This window comes from Camelus ferus, chromosome 33 (genome assembly GCF_009834535.1).
Source record: "Camelus ferus isolate YT-003-E chromosome 33, BCGSAC_Cfer_1.0, whole genome shotgun sequence".
NCBI lineage: Eukaryota > Metazoa > Chordata > Mammalia > Artiodactyla > Camelidae > Camelus > Camelus ferus.
In genome coordinates, this window is record NC_045728.1 from 5,274,582 (window position 1) to 5,292,076 (window position 17,495).

Sequence of the window (17,495 nt, forward strand, 5' to 3'; positions counted from 1 at the left end):
CCGCGTGAGTCAGGCTCACGCCGCCTCAGCACCAAAGACACTGAAATGTTTCTGAATCAAATATGACCTCAAATGAGTTAGTTTTCCAACTTTTATCTGTTGTTCAAGGTCTTCTTTTAATATTAATAGTGGCTATCTTTTATTAAATTCCTATTATCTGTTTGGCACTGTATTTTTTGAGATTTATTTTTAAAGGTCTATCATTTCATCTTCACGCAGCCCTGCAAGATAAATAGTACCCCCATTTTGCAGATGAAGAGCTGAAGCTCAGAGATGTTATGTAATTTGTTTGAGGCAATTTTTGAGTCCTTGGACACATTGTTTAATATTTAGTGTTACTGCAAACCACAATGTATAAAATAGATAAGCAACAAGGATATATCGTACAGCACAGGGAAATATAGACATTATTTTAAAATAACTTTAAAGACAGTATAATCTATAAAAATATTGAATCACTAGGATACAAAAATTATAAATCAACTATATTTTAATTAAAAAATACAGTTAGTATCACAAGGTGGCCAATGAATTCAAAACCAGACATGCCTGGCTCCAGACCTATGCACATTCTTCTCACTACGTAGCAGAGATTCTTACTACCTGTGTTTTTTCAAGGCATATGGTCACTCTACACTGCCTAAAATAAGCCAGCATCCAAAGCTGTTGCTAGGGACAACTTAGTAAACCTTGTTAGGTAGGTAAACCCCGTATCCTATGAAAAGCAGTCCAGTAGCTGCAAACCTGAGAGGTGGATTTGGGATGGATAAAGACAACTCAACCTCTTTTCCAGAGGAAGAAGTCAGAGAAAATTCTGCGATTGCAGCAATTAATCGTCGGCATTGCCAAACAGCTTTTGGCAGGAAAAACCCAACTGGTGATGGAGACCTCTCCATCAGATGTGTACATTACTCATTATTGCTGCATGAACAGCTACCATAAAATCTGTGCATCACAGTTTCCAAATCAGGAATTCGGAAGCAGCTTTGAAGGGCAGTTCTGATTGAGCGCCTCTCGTGAGGCTGGGGTTCCCTGCATGCTTGATGGGGCTGCAGGGTTTGTTTGCAAGGGGGCTCACTCACGTGACTGGTGTAGGGGGTTGACGGGAAGCCCCACTCCTCACCATGTGGCTCTTCCCAGCGGGCTGCTCCGGTGTCCTCGTTACTCCTGAGTGCGTGGTCCAGAGAGAGCAAAGCCTTGGCCTTGGAAGTCACACAGTGAGGGTTCGGCGCAATCTCCTGGGTGAAGAGGCCAGCCCTCTTCAGTGTGGGAGGGGAGCGTCCCAGAGCATACGCCCCAGGAGGCAAGGGTCACCGTGACCACATTATGTCACAATGACTTTAGAACAGCCCCAGGAGGGTTTCCCAAGGCTGCCACACCTGCACCTGGGCCTGAGGGCACACCGCTCTGTGAGACTTTGCTGCCCCGCCAGGTCAGTCGGGGGTAGTTGGGATTCAGGATAAGCTACAGGGTAAGATACAAAGATGGCATTCTAAATCGATTCTGGAATAAAGGGATATGGCTCCAGGGAGCCGAAGGATTGTGTGGTCAGAAAGGTCCCAGGGGTCTCAAAATGAATGGGCTAAGTAAGCAAAGAGATTACACACAGAAACAAACAAAGTGGGGACCACCAGCCAAAGACTAAAAAATTATGTATTATTATCATTTTTTTCCTTCTAGAGACGGCCAGGAGTGTTTTGGTGATTTGTGCCTTTGATAAAGGGCTTTAAAGCAGACAAAAGCGAGTGGGCAGCCTACAGCTTCCCACAGAACAGAAAGCAAGAGGACTGCAGCCTGAGAAATCCGAGTGGAGAGGCCAGTCCTAGCAGGGGGATGGTGGGTCCCCTGCAAAGAGCAAGGAGAGAGACGCTTGTCCCTGCTACAATGCTGTATTTCATGGAGACCCATGGAAGTTGGGAACCTGAGGCCAAAAGTACGTGCATCATCCGTTTCCCGTGCCCACCGTGAAAAAAAGGTGTCTTCTCGGTGTCTGTATGACCCAGCCACAGCCACTGCCAAGTTCTCCTACAATAGAGAGCCAGTGTAACAGAATACCGATAACAACATTCAACACATACATCGTCTACTATTTTCTCTTAATTCAACTTCTCTGTGTAACTTTGTATGCGAAGTACTGTTCTCACCTTTCAGATGTTCCAGGGTCCTTGCTAGAGGTAACATGCTACTTGTATACCCCACGAAGCTTGTCATCACAGGGAGGTCAGGGAGTAAACAGACCTGAAGGAAAGTGTTTTAATTGGGTTAGCATAAAAGACTAACATTTGTACTGTTAGCAATAATAACCATCAGAGTAACAGAAGTCAAGCAGAGGTGGGAGAACTTCATTTATATTTGCAGCTCTAAAGCCAGAATGCCTGAAATATGAAACCTAATTCTATCTCTTGCTGACTTTGTAGCTTACTCATATTATTTCATGTGTATGTGCCTTGGTTTCTTTACCCAAACATCATAATAGTATTAATAGTGCCTGCCTCCTAGGGTTATTGAGATCTTTGAATGAGCCACCATTTGGAAAGTGCTTTGCAACTGATACCAGGCAAGAAGTGGGTTAGTGACCATTAGTTCAGAGTTTAGGTCATGGTATTCACAAAATATTGTCTATCTTGACATTTGTTTGATTTCACTTTTAACAAGATGTTTAAGTAATCTGTAAAAATAGATACTTTAATATAAATAAGTGTTGGACTAGAGCAGCCGTCTTCTATTTTAGGAGAAATAACGCAGCGAAGAGCTTGGACCACATAGAAGTTGCACATTGTCACTCCCTGGTGGCAGCGTGGCTAAACTGCAGCTTTCTGGAAGAGGCACCATCTTTGCGGTTGAAACCACGGAAAATCGTGGGATGACACTTCTGTATAAACCCAAATGGCCATCGTCCAAACTGCGTAATTCTACAAGAAACAGAAAAACTCGGTGCACCATTTTCTGGGCCTCTTTTAACAATCTGAAGAGGCTGGTCATGAATCAGGCGCATCTAACGTTGCCATTGGCCCAGCTCTTCCGCGTCCTGACCTGTCAGGATGCACCCGCTGAAGTCCATCATCTTAAGTCCTTCTAAAATAAGCAGGGCCATGTACCTGCCAGGAACAGGGTATTTGGTGTCGCTTGTAAAAGTCAGATGAAAAGCTTTTCTGGTTTCTTTGCAATGTCTTTAGCAGCTTAAGCGTTAGAGCACAGAAAACAGGGATCTCTGATACCTCACTCTGCACAGTTTGTGCTTCCAGCCAGTCCTGAGCCTCAGGATTAATAGGTTTTCCCTCCAAGTGATCTTACTTGAACGACTGCAAGTTAAACTGATGAAAGGAGAGTAACAGTTACTACCTAGATATGTTCTCCTGGACAGCTATTGGTCTTCAGGCCATTTCTCTTTCTTTCTTTCCCTCTTTCTTCTTCTTCTTCCTCTTCCTCTTTTCTTCTTCCTCTTCCTCTTCCTCTTCTTCTTCTTCTTCTTCATCTTCCTCTTCCCCTTCTCCTCCTCCTCCTTCTCCTCCTTCTTCTTAAGATTCTTCTTCTTAAGATTCTTAGTTGTTATTCACTTCAAAACCGTATTCTTGAGTGTACTCCTTTGACCACTCTCAGGACTGTCTCCAAGCCCTGTCTCTTCTTCCTAAACCACAGAAGAGGAACCACCCATCCTTGACTTAACAACATCTAAAGAGACAGACCCAACATCTCCAGGCTCATCTGTGAAGACCTAGTTACACACTTGCTCATCTTACCTCTCAGAGCATCGATTTTTAACAAAGATGCACATCAAAATCACCTGAGTTTTTGCAGATCACCCATGCCTGATCCCCCATCCCTCACCCCGACAGACATACTAACTCAGAAACTCCAAATGTCCATCCCAGAAATACGCATTTTTTAAAAGTCTTTTGGAGCTCCTGATGCACAGCCCTCCTTACTCCTTGTGGGATAATGATGTCCCATGTTGCCCTAGGGAAAGAGCCTTGCTCCCCCAGGTCCCGGAGCGGACAGCCGGCCTTGCTCTGCCCACCTACTGTATCTGAGCTCATTGTTGTCTCTACTTCTGAGCAGATGCAAACCATGCTTCCCCAATCCTTCTCTTCTTTCTTCCTCAAATCAAAGTGACAAGTGGGTTACACTTCTCAGGACATGGGTAGAACTGGAAATTGGAACATTTGTCCCAAAATAAAAGGTGTAAATCACACGACCAGTGTAAGGGGTATATGGAAAGGTTAAGGGGAGACAGCCCCAGAAACACAGAATAACAAGGCTGGAAACTCTTTTAAAAATGATCGGATACAAGATTTCCAAGCCATTTTGTACCATAACAACAATTCTCAAAGCGTGGTCTGTAGACCCCTGGGGGTGCCCAAGACCTTCTCAGGAGTTCATGAGATCAAAACTAGTTTTACAAAAGTACCAAGACATGATTTGCCTTACTCACTGCGCTGACATTTGCACCATGAGGCCAAGAGCAATGCTGGCACCTGAACAAGCATTCAAGCACTGGTATTAAACTGTGTCAGTGGTTGGTCGCCGTAAGTGAAAGTTAGTGAAAAAAAAAATGCCAGATTCACAATGAGAATGCCTAAGAAGTAGTAAAAATTATTAATTCTTTTGGATTTTTTCATGAAATATACATCAGTGTACAATGTTGTGTCAATTTCTGGTGTACAGCAGTCATACATATACCTACATACATTTATTTTCATATTCTTTTTCACCACGAGTTACTACAAGCTATTGAATATAGTTCCCTGTGCTGTACAGTATAAATGTTGTTTTTCTATTTTATAGATAGTAGTTAGTATCTGCATATCTCGAACTCCCAATTTATCCCTTCCTACCCTCTTCCCCCCAGTAACCATAAGTTTGTTTTCCACATCTCTGAGTCTGTTTCTGCTTTGTAAATAAGTTCATTTGTCTGTTCTTTTAGATTCCACATATAAGTGATATCATACAGTATTTTTCTTTCTCTTTCTGGCTTACTTCACTTAGAATGACAGTCTCCAGGCCCATCCATGCTGCTGCAAATGGCATTATTTTATTCTTTTTCACTCATGAGTAGCATTACATTGTATAAATACACCACAATTTCTTTATCCAGTCATCTGTCAACAGACATTTAGATTGTTTCCAGGTCTCGGCTATTTTAAATAGTGTTGCTATGAACATTTGGGTCCGTGTGTCTTTTCGAATTAGAGTTCCCTCTAGATATATGCCCAGGAGTGGGATTGCTGGATCATATGGTAAGTCTATTTTTAGTTTTTTAAGGAACCTTCATACTGTCCTCCATAGTGGCTGCACCAATTCGCATTCCCACCAGCAGTGCAGGAGGGTTCCCTTTTCTCCACGTCCTCTCCAGCATTTATTTTTTGTAGTCTTTTTAATTATGGCCATTCTGACTGGTGTGAGGTGAATTCCGTGTCTTTTTAATGTTGTATGTGATCAAAGGGGAAGAACACACAGAGAATTCCTGCTGCGTTACTGCAGACTGATTTTTTTTTCAGGAAATGCGATTGTACAATTGTCTGAGTTGCAAGCTGAACTAACAGCTTTTTTTTTTTTCATGAAATACCATTTTTTTCTTGAAAGCATGATGGGCAGACAAATTATGGTTGTTTAAATTTGGATATTCTGGCAGATTTTTTTTTAAGGAATAAAGTGAGCTTGTCATTTCAAGGAAAGCGACTGAGAGGATGTGCTGCCAATGATAAAACTGGAGCATTCCAAAGAAAACAGAACTTTGGAAAACTCACCAGGACCTTGACACATGCCCAAGACTAATGAATGTAACTCTTTTGATGTCTCATAATGAACTACGTCAACATTTGTAAGGCCTACATGAGTCAGTAAATTGACATTTTCTGAATGAGCAGTGCATAATGTTATAAAATCAGGCATGCGTGAAAAAAATATTCAAAATGCAAGACAGACCCATGGATTTGAGTGTAACAGATTATAAAATATTCATTGATATGGTTTCAGATCCCCCGTTGCAACTCCGCTTTAAGAAACTAACACTCTGAATTTCGGTGTTACCTCAAAGAAAAAGACACACAATTATACAAAAAGCTATTAAAATACACCTCCCTTTTCCAACTACACACTTTGTGATTTAGTGTGAAAGCAGATAGGAAAATGCTACTGTGTTCTGTTAAGCCTGGGGTTAAAGGGATTTGCAGAAATGTAAAAAGCCCCTCTTCTCACTATTCCTTGTGTTGAACACATAAGATCATTTTTATAGAGATTTATGTTTATATGTATCTCATTTAGTACTATTATTTTGAAGAAAATCGAAGATACATTTTTTTGAATTCTGTTTTTAAAATATTCTGTTACTAGGAATATAGATATATATTAACCGCGTAAACAAAATCTCTTCAATATCCAAATATTTTTTAATGAAAATAAAGGGATTCCGAGACCAAAACGTTTAAGAACCACTGTCATATGTACTAGGAAAATATCTGAAGTGCCTCCTGGAAATCCTGGGTCTGAAGAAGAGGAGGTGCTGAGAAGGATGGGAAGAAAGAAGAGAGCGTCACCTATTTGAGGAGTGAAACGTGGGGGAAAGAAAGTTGGCAGCAGCTAAAACGTGGCTAGGAAGTTCTTGGATTGTGAACTGGGGAAAAACACTCATATGTATCAATATTCATCCGTTCTTTGAATGCCTTTCACAACCTCCCTGCCAGACAGTCAGTAAGTCTATGAACGCTTCCAACAAGGCGGGAACTTGAAACACTTAAAAGGACCTCTTCTCTCCTTGGAGATATCTGACCGTTAATAAATCATTACCCCAAATCTATTTCTTTATTACTTTTTCATAGTAGTCTAAGTCTTTCCTTTTGAGAACACACAGAATAAAAAAAAAATTCCCAAATCAGCTTTACAAAATCTTAAGGAGGAGCTCCCACTTTTTTCTGACATAAAAGTCCCCGATTTCCATAACTTTCTCACTCATAAAGCAATGCATGGTTTCAGTTGGAACACCATCTCTAACATAACCATTATTTTTCTTTAAATTTCCTGGTGTATCACTTAAGACATGACCTACCCCCCATAAAAGAAAAAATGACATTTGAGACATGGTCTGATCAGTACGGAACAGAGCTGTCATCTCCCTTTTCCTAGGATTCTGTCAGAGTTTTTTGGCAGACACGCCAGCCTTTTTACTCATATTGCACTTTTGATACCAGACGCCTCTGGGTTTCCCCTCCCTGTTATTTATTTGTTTCCCATGTTCCTATTAAACTTTATCTCATCCATCACGAATAAGTGAGATTAGATTTTCGTACTGAATTTAGGGACTTAAAGCTCACCGTCTATTAAATGTTATCTTAGAACTGACACCACAATATCACTTATCTAAATCTCTTTGGATCCCAGTTTTATCCGTTCAACACATCATGTAACTTTCTAATGTGAAGTGTCTACAGATTCGATGTTTATCCAAGTCACTGATAAAATATTTAACAGGATAAGACCCTTTAATACTCTCTAAAGCCTTTCTCCTGTTTGAGTTGAGACAGAGCATACAACATTCCAGATGCACGGTCAATGGCATTTCCATACTCACGAAAGAAGATTTCACAGTTTTGAAAATTGCAAACTGTGTAACTGCCTGTTTTCCAGCCTCCCTCCTGTTCCCTGGGACTCCCTGGAGATTCGCCGTCCTGGTCGCTGAGCCAGGACCTCCTGTCTATGCATCTCTCCTTTGCTTAGGACACAAGGTCGGTACAGACGTTCTTGAAATGACTGGGCCTGCCATTTTCCAGACAGCTCGTTCTTTTTTGATGGAGAAGAGAAAAATCTGATCATTGAAAGAGCTGTGTGATAATTATAAGTTCCATCTGTGTTGGGCACAACAGCATCTCAGGGCCGATCAGTGAGCCTGTCCAGCTTCAATCCTTTTTGTCTCCAAAAAGATGGCATTAGCCCCAGTTCATGTTGCAATTTAGCCTGTTGAATATTGAGGTATGCCAACCCTTTCTATTCAGCATTAGCTATTTTCTTTATTTCCATCGTTTATTCAGAGAGCTCCTTGTGCTGCAACGTTGAAAAAAACAAGTGCCCTTTTTTTTTTTCACTTTAACAGATTTGCTTATAATTTCATCTTGTGTCTCCTGCTTGAATCTATGGTTAATCTAAATGTTTTGATAGCTTCCTTCTTAAAAACTAAAATGCTCTTCTGACTCAGCCCACTGTTTTGTTCTCTGGACATTAGGAACCCCAAGACGACAACTCCCAAATTTCTCCCAAATCTCCATCAGTCCCGCGTGACTAGCATGTTCTCGCTGACGTCTGCTGTCTGCTGCCCACACCGTTTGCTGGTTCCTGTGTTCTACAGAAAATTACCAGAAACGTAAGTGGTGTTTTTGGTTAGATCCTTTGATTTACCTACTGAGACATCCTGGAAATGTCCACATATTCGCAGTTTCCTCTTGCCAGGGCACCCTGTTTCTGTGCTGGTTTAAGTTACCAGTTGAGAAACGCACCATCCACTGCTTGTTTGTAGTCTCAGCCCACAAAGATCCCCTTCTGTTTCATTCTCCCTTTATTCTTACTCTTACACTCTCATGTCTGTGAGGTTTCCATCCTCAATTTCTTGCCTTTCCAGGTGTGTGTGGCTTGGCATTTTTAACAATCCCTGCTATCCTTACAAACAGCCAGTGTTTTCTGAAATTTTTGTCCCTTACTTTTTGCCATGATCCCTCAGCCTTGCGTCCATCACTCCCAGCCGCTAGGATATATCTGTGAAGTTTTTATTTTATTACCGGATGCTACATCTTCCATTCTCCTTGTTGTTTAACCAAACCCTCTGCTTCCAGGTCTAGGACCCCGAGGCCACGAGCATGATTTCCGGGCTCCTTTGTTCACGTGAATTGTTAGCTGCCCAGCACGGTCACTCGTTCCTTGGTGCCCCACGTATTAACTGCTCACTGTAGGAGTATCTGTTCGGGCCGGCAGTGACAGACGCACGGTGAGAGAGCAAGGAGTCCTGGTGGCCCTGCGAGGACTGTATCAGACAGAGGCATCTCTCGTCAGGATGGCTGATTTAGCAATAAAAGCGGCATCAAGGATGTCGGGACCAACGCCTTTGACATCGGGGGCCTAGGGTCCAGCAGGAAGTAGGCCGCATTTGAGTGTGCAAGTCAGTGTCTGCAAATGTCTGTGAATACTGAGCTCTCACGGCTCCGTGGAGACAGCACTCCCTTCGTCTGCGCGGCGGCATCTGCGTGAGACGAGAACGTTCCTCAGCGTGTCGTTAACACAAATCGAGCCTCTGCGGCCAGGGATGGCAGGGGCCCAGCCCAGCGTCAGCAATGCTTTGTCCAGATTGACCCAGGCTTCCAGGCCTGAGAGGGGCACAGCTGGCCCGCTGGTGCTGGGCTTCTGGCTCGGCTGCCATCACCATTAGCATCGCAAATGGACCCATTATTCTCGGTGTGAGAAGCACAGAGTGGTAGTCCTGTCTGGAAGCTTGTGACATAACATCACTGGCCGGGGTGTGTTGTCAGGGCCCATTCGGGGACAGAAAGACCTCACGAGGCGTGGGAGAGCGGTGCGGTGACTAAAGGGGCTCCTAGTGATTTCTCTTCCAAAGAACCCCCCCTCCAGTAGCTCTGAGACCCTGATATTTTTCGAAAATTTGCAGCTGTGGCCTTTCCCGAGCTAGCGCCCAGCACAAAGCTTTCAATCGCGGTGCAATGCTGTGCATTTGCCACTTGGATCAACACCACAAATTCCATTAAGCTGCGCTTGGCGGCCTGCTCTCCACCTGCATTTGGTGACCTCCCTTCCCTGCTTCCACTGCAAACCCCTGCAGGCACTGCCTGTGCAAGGAGCCTCAAAGTGCCCTGAATCAGGGAGAATTTATGCCAGTCTCACTCCCTTTCCCGGCTAGGAGCTTGGGAATCAGAGACAGTGACACCATCGTGTGGTCCACGGCAATGAGCCTGCATGCGAAGGATCATTCCCTTCAATAAGAATGAACAGCTGATGAAGGTAACTTCATGACGCCCAAGGACTGACTTCAAACCAGTGCCTTCCCATGCCCATCCCCGGGGACAAACTCATTATAACAACTCTCACTTTATCTTTTCTTCCAGAATAATGGGTCATAGCCCATCCTTCCTTGCTGCGTGCCTGCCTGCCTTCCTTCTTTCCTTCCTTCCTTCCTTCTTTCCTTCCCTCTTTCTTTCCCTTGGTAATTGTTCCTGAGGGATGAGCAGTAAGTCACAGTAACTTTTAATCTTCTACTTAAAACTCTGAGGTATCTCCCCAGAAACATTCATCTGTACAGCTATGCAAACATTTGCATGAAACTACAGGTGATGTAGGAGCGCCTCTGTGGGACCCTTAGCATTTCACAGTGAGGACAAGCCATACCCCTTCAGAGAGGAGGGAGCAGGAAAAAAAAATTACACCTTTACCACCTGAGAGAGAGGAACTGATGCTCAAGGCACAGACAAGTGGCAGAACCCAAATTCTCTTATTTTAGGTCTGGTATTCTTCCTTGCATTCCCAGAACCCCTCAGCCAACGTTGGCCATCGGCGTAGGATAGAGAATAGGTGGCAGGGTCAAAGCCGGGAAGCACAGAGGTGGTCATGGTGGTTTAGCTGTGGCCCCCATGGCATCCCTGGGCAGCCGTTCCTTCCTACCCATTTCTCACCCTGATTTCCTGCCATGCCCGTCAGCATGACCGCAGCTCTTCTCGGTCACAAGCTGAGCACGTTGAGTCATCCTTCGGGGTTATTTCAGAAAAAAAAAAAAAAAAAAAAGAAGGATATTAAAAGAGGAAGATCCTCTCAACTTTAAATCCAGTGGGGAGGACTTTCTCTGGCCCTCTTCAGAGCACAGAGGACACTGTTGAGCCAATTATTCAGCTCATTTAAACCCTCAACCAGACACAACAGATTCCCATTCTTTCTTCCCAAAGATCCCTTGGGATCCAGGCAGGATTACACGTCTGGAAGTTGGTGGAGCTCAGGATAAAACGCGTTCCATTCTCCTCCTTCTCGTGGCCTGGAGGTTAACACTCAACTATCCTTGGGTCTAAGAAATTGCCTCCTTTGCCTGAATTAAATGAAATCTAATGAAACAGAAATCCAGGTCAGTGCAGTTTACTATCAAGCTTTCAGCTGCTGCATTGCTGGCATCTCCCCTTGTAATAATTAAACAGAAAGTCGTAGGCAGGCAACAGTGCAATCCATTGCTAATCTTGCCTCTCATCAGCCTATCTTTCTAAATGTTCCTTAATTAAGGTTTCTAAATGCTCTGCCTCCCCTCGGCACCCAGGGTATCAGACGAAGCCGACTGCTTCAGGGATGCTGGCAGGCAGAGGTGGAAGGTCTTCTAGAGGTAGTTCTCTTCCAGAACGTTAAAAACCAAAGATAAAATCCTATAAATGGAAATGTGTGTGAGGAGTGAGCAGGGAGATGGGGACAGAGAGCGCTGGGAGGGGATTTCTTTTTTTCTAGAGGATTTCACTTTAAGGATTCTGAAGGCGCATCGCTGGCTTTATCACGGCTTCTCCAACACACCAGGGAGTGAATGAAACAGCTGTCACATTTAAACACACACAGCAGTAATCCTCCACTGAGCACAATGCCAGGACAGAACAGAAAATCCATCAACACTTACAAAGCATCCTATTTATTTAGCAATTCGTCCCTTTTTACCAAAAGTTCTGTCTGTGGGGTTGAAATTGGGGCCACATGCCACCGGTGGCTTTTTGTGGTTCAGCAGCGACAGGGAGAGGGAGTGTGGGAAGTGGTCAGATGCACCCGGTGGATGTTTGAAGATGTAAAAATCACAGAGCTGGCATTTCAGGATGACCCGAGGTCTGTGGCAGAGCGAGCCCAGAGGCCCTTTACATCAAGAGGCAGACGGGCCGTGAGAAATGCCCGAGTGGCTCGACTTCAGCCTCCCTCTCACTCCCAAGGTCTTCATTTAGAAGGCTGCCATCTCCTCCTCTTCTCCACCCAGGAAATCTAGTCTCCTCTCTCGAGATGCCTGCTGATCATGAGGGACCTAAGGAGGAAAGCAAAGTTGCTTTGGGCGCTTATAAAGCAAGCTCCCTGACCAGGCGCTGCTCAGGAAGAACACTCTGGAGAGAGCCGCCGTCTAGGTGCCTGCCCATGAACAGCCTCTAAAAACATTTACTTACTATTTATGGGGACGGCACACAGTAGATCTGGGAGGAATTTTAAAACCCTATGTTGAGTTCTCTACAAGGAAACCAAGACCCAGAGAAGTTGTGGTTTTCCTGACGCCCAACCCAACACCGTGGTCTAGGAAGAACAGAGAATGAGCCAGATCAAGACCCCGGAGGCCTGGCTTAGTGGGTGTGATGGTAAGAATGAGATCTGGGCAGGGGAATGGTTGTCCACAAGGTGATCTCCAGTGGGAAAATGAGGCAGGTGGAAGACGGTGAAGACAAGACCACTGAAAGACGTAAATAAAGAAATCTACCATTATCGGCCTTGAAAAGGCTCTATGTTAGGTCCAGCTTTATCCACGGAGAGTTTCAGAGAACGCAGGAGAAGTCAGGAGGGAAAAAAATGAGATCACTAAAGGGTTCACAAACAGAACGAGTAGATGAAAATCTGCACAAGCTTTTAATACATCATTTAATGAATGGCCTTATAAAAAAGCATGTTCAACTTAATTCAGTTATAGTCAAAGAAATTTAATTTAGATACTGTTTTTTTTTTTTTTCCGCTTAGTTTGTGTGAGGTTTTGTGCCTGCAGGTGACACACAGGTGAATAGTCACGGCTCTTCTAGTAGTTTTGCTGTGGAATCGGGGAGCGACCACCACACGTTGTGTGGTCTGGGAGGAAGAGCGTCAGGTTTGGGCTCAGACGGAGGGGGATCCGAATCTCGGCTCCAGCACCTTCTACTGCACGACTTCAGACAAGTCAGCTTCCGTTCCCTCACCTTACACATCACAGAATTGCTACGCAATCTAAAGGAGAAGATGTAAAAGGTGTACAGCGTTCTGTCTGTCAGCAAAGCTCAGTAAACATTAGCTTCCTTTTCCCACAAATACGATCCCATAAGGCAAGAAAAGGCAGGAGATGTTAGAGAATAAGGGTGAGTTAAATCTGGCTGGACGCAAAGGTTGTGAAGTCCAGTAAAAACCATCTGGAAGACACATGCAGGGCCTGGAATGCCAGGCTAAGGGTTGGGACCTGGCTGTGAAGGTCATGGAGAGGTCATAAAACTTTTTTTTTTAATAGCTGTGTACATCCACGAAACCACCACCACTATCAAGACAGCTGACGTTGCCATCACTCCCCAAGAGATGCAATTTTAAAATTTCCAATTTATCCCTTCCCATCCCCTTTAACCCCTGGGAACTATAAGTTTGTTCTCTACGTCTGTGAGTCTGTTTCTCTTTTGTAGATAAGTTCATTTGCATCCTTTTTTTAGACTCTATGTATAAGCAATATCATGTGGTATTTTTCTTGCCCTTTCTGGCTTCCTTCTCTTAAAATGATGATCTCCAGGTCCATCCATGTTGCTGCAAATGGCATCATTTTATTCTCTTTTATGGCTGAGTAGTATCTATATCTATATCTATATCTATATCTATATCTATATCTATATCTATATCTATATCTATCTATCTATATAACATCTTCTTTATCCAGTCATCTGTAGGTGGACATTTGGATTGTTTCCATGTCTTGATATTGTAAATAGTGCTGCTATGAACATTGGGGCGCAGGTGTCTTTTTGAATTAGAGTTTTCTCTGGATACATGCCCAGGAGTGGGATTGCTGGATCATAGGGTAAGTCTATTTTTAGGGTTTTAAGGAACCTCCATAATGCCCTCCATGGTGTCTTCACCAATTTACATTGCCACCAGCAGTGTAAGAGGGTTCCTTTTTCTCCACACCCTTTCCAGCATGTGTTGCTTGTCACCTTTTTAATGGTGGCCGTTGTGACTGGTGTGAGGTGAGTCCCACTGCAGTTTGGATCCGCACTTCTCTAACAGTTAGTGGTGCTAATCAGCCTTTCATGTGCTTGTTGGCCATCTGTCTTCTTTGGAGAGACATCTATTTCTGTCTTCTATCCATTTTTTGGTTTGGGTTGCCTGTTTCTTTGATATTAAGGTGTATGAGCTGTTTGTATATTTGCCATAGAACTTCCGCTCAGGGCAGGGATGGCAGCAGGGCGGGGCTTTGGGAGGAGACGGGAAATGCCAGTCAGGGGACCACTGTCAGCCCAAGACAGCATTGACGAGTCCCTCAGTGACGCCTGTCCTAACTGCTCAATTTTTTTTTCTCTTTAATAATTATCCCATTATTCACTTTTTATTTATAATTCAAGTTTCATGAGAGCAGAGATCTTTGTTTTGTCCACTGATACAATCGAAGCACACAGAACATTGCTTGGCGTCTGTTAGGGGTACATTAAACAGGCCTTGGCATGAAAAGACAAGCAGTACAAAGCAGCCCGGAATCCTGTGCCCGAGGAGCTAGAAGAAAGGAGTCTGCTGAGCCTTAAAGAGGAAAGCAGATGAACAAATGCGGACAGCAAGCTGACCAGCTGTTTTCTGCTTCCTCTGAACAAAAGTGGGCTTAACGACAATCGTGAAAGATTGGGGTTAAAGATCTTCCAGTTCCAGTCTGGTGAAGTATTTGTGCGTGTGGTCAGATGAAGCAGAGGGAAGGGACAGTGGCCAGAGATGCCCTTGTTAGGTGCTGGACGTCCGAGACCAAGGCGCTGCTCGCGGGCCTGGGGAAGCAGCAGAATAAAGTGGTCCAGCCTGCCGCCCAGCCCGTCCTTGCGGGGCTGAGCCTCCACTGCTAGGCAGCTCTGCAAGGGAGGTGACGCCGCCATCGGCCCTCAGGGCCCCGCATCGGAGACGCACGTCCTGGCCCAGGGCCTCGTCGGCAGGGTGACGGGCCAGGCTCTGTCTCTGCTCCCCAGGCCTCTCAGCGCCACCCACCATTAGCATCTTCGGAAATGGGCACCACGCTGTAATCCTTAACTCCACTGTTTTGAAATGTCCCTGCAATGGCTGTAATAATCATCTTACAAACAACTTAGAACAAGCTCTAATTGCTTCTAATGTTGTATTACGGCGAGGATACAGGGAGAGCGGAGACAGGCTGGCTGTCACAGCCCTGCTCTGATTATATGGTACCTCTGGGAGCCTTTTCACAGAGGAAAAGACAGCCAGTCTACTGCTTTTCCTTCCATTTGGTGAGCCTGGCTCAGAGGAGCCCTTTCTACACCCAGGCAGCAAAAGAAAGAGGGTACTGAGCCAGAAGAGGAGCCCAAACCCTCTGGTCCTCTGGGATGAATCAGGAATAAAGCTGATGGGCAGGAAAAGATGCAGTGATGTGTTCTCATTTTTCTTAACTCCTGCTGGGGATGGTGTTTATGACAGCTCCAGCTAACATTAAAAAAAGTCCCTAAATGCTAATGACCTCCTGGGACAGAGACCTAACCCAAGACTGCGAGATGCTCTGATTCAACGAGGAAATAAATGAATGGCCAAGTGGGTCCCTGAGCCAACGCTCACCGAAAGGCTAAGTGCACTAGAATTTCACACAATGACTGCAGCTGCCCCTTCCGATGACGCTATGGGGCAGGTTCTCAAATCGCCCCCGCCCCGTAGATGAGGAGACTGGCACTCAGAGAAGGGGACCTGTCCAGGGATCACAGCAGGGATCACAGCAGGGATCACGGTGTCAGGCCTTGGGGAGCCGGCCCCATCTTGCTTCTGTTTTATCACAATACCTCCCTTCCCTTTCAGGTTTAAGGACGCTGGCTCGTCCCGGCACAGCTGTGACGCTGACTTTCAATTTAACCCCCCAACTCCCCTCTCTCTCCCCAGGTCCTAGCACTGCAGCCTGACCTGCAGCCCGCCCCACTTCTCACCTCCTCAGCCTCGCAGGGAGGCTGCCTGCCCCGCCTCGGGCCGCCCCTCCATTTTACCTCCCATTTCTTCCCAGGATTATGCAAAATCACAGAATCACAGTTGCTAAAAGCTGTACTTTATATCTATATATGTAGTTCATAGCTTTCAAAGAGATTTCCCAATTATTATTTAATTTCATATTCACAACAGCCCTTTTGGGTCGTAAAGGCACCAGTCCTTGTACCTTATGTTAAGGTCAAGGAGACAAAGCCTGGAGAAGAAAAATCTCCCACTGGACCACCTGCCAAGTTAGTGGAAGAATCAGGACCTTGAGTGCTGGGACCAGCACTCTCTTATCCAGGGCACAACGTGCCTGGGTCAGACCCAACCCAACCCAGCATCAGTCCGTAAGGCTATCTGAGCCAAAGGATGGGAAACAGCCTAGGTTGGAGAAGTGGAGACAAGATAGGGAGAATCTAGCAGAGCAGAGCCTTGGATGCTGGGTAGATTCTCAGCATCCCAATATGTTATTGCCACAGGCAAGTTCTTAATCTATGAAAACGTAAAATCAAAATATTAAGGTTCTCAAGCTGTAAACTGTGCCACTGCAGTCCTGCCCCCTGCTTCACTGCATTTGAGATAAAGCTAAGGGGTTAACCTTAGGGCGGCTAATGGCTGATCTCTACTGCTTCCCATCCAGAACACCCCACAGGGACCATCTCCCCACCGGGATCCCGGTCCTCTGGGACAGCACGTGTGGCTGCAGCGTGGCCACGTGCCCGAGCTCGCTCTCACCTGCTCCTGGACTGAGTTCGTCAGCCTTGGCAGACGCACACTGAGGCTTCCTGCTCCTTCCCTCGGACTAGACGCTGTCTCAGAAAAGCAGAGCAGCGATCATTTACTCTGCTGTTCACACAGCACTAGCCATTCCCCAAGCACTCTGCAGGCAGTAACCCCTTCGGACCCTGTGGCCAAACTGGGTGGGGAGCAGAGGAAGGTTCATTAAACCACCCTTCCGTTGGCTGGGTTACCCTCTGTGTCCCACAGCTCACAATCGAGTCACTGAAGGGTGAAATCTGCTTGCCTCCAGTATTTTGACAGGCTGGGGGTAACTATTAAAGTGAGTGAAAGATACCCAGCTCTAGACACAGATTTCATTCATTTATTCCATAAATATTTATCATCTGCCTACTATGTGTCTGCCTGCTACTTGTCAAAGGTTGGCATAGGGGTTGGCTACCTCGTAAGTCAGACTGCTGCAGTGTCCTGTTATAATGTATCATCCACGGATTTGAGCCTTTAAAGTCCTGGCAAAGCCCCGAGAAAGTCTGGAAATCAGATTGATGACACAAAGGCAGTACTCGGAAGAAAGGCTGTATCTGCAACTGACATGCAAAATCTCAGCCTTGCTTCAAAAAAAAAAAAAGATATAAATAAATAAAATGATAACAAACAAAACAACAACAAGAAAAACCCCAACTCATCCACATCGGTTGACACTTCCCACAAAGCACCGCGAAGTTAATTTGTGTAGACATGCGGAAAGGGGCTCCTCTGATTTGCCATGGTGGGTTGCAGCGAATCCTTGCTTCATTCATGTAATTAAGCTAAAGTGTCAAAACAAT

The 17,495-nt window shown here is 45.1% G+C and overlaps 1 long non-coding RNA gene across 1 annotated transcript; it reads right to left on the reverse strand.

The window, feature by feature from the left end:
* Window positions 1-1,553: 1,553 nt before the first annotated feature.
* LOC116661105 lies at window positions 1,554-16,798 on the reverse strand. Its single transcript, XR_004316850.1, has 3 exons — window positions 16,666-16,798; window positions 2,145-2,238; window positions 1,554-2,025 (listed from the first exon to the last, which is right to left on the reverse strand). It is a non-coding gene; the product is annotated as an uncharacterized LOC116661105 (long non-coding RNA).
* Between the last annotated feature and the right edge of the window lie 697 nt (window positions 16,799-17,495).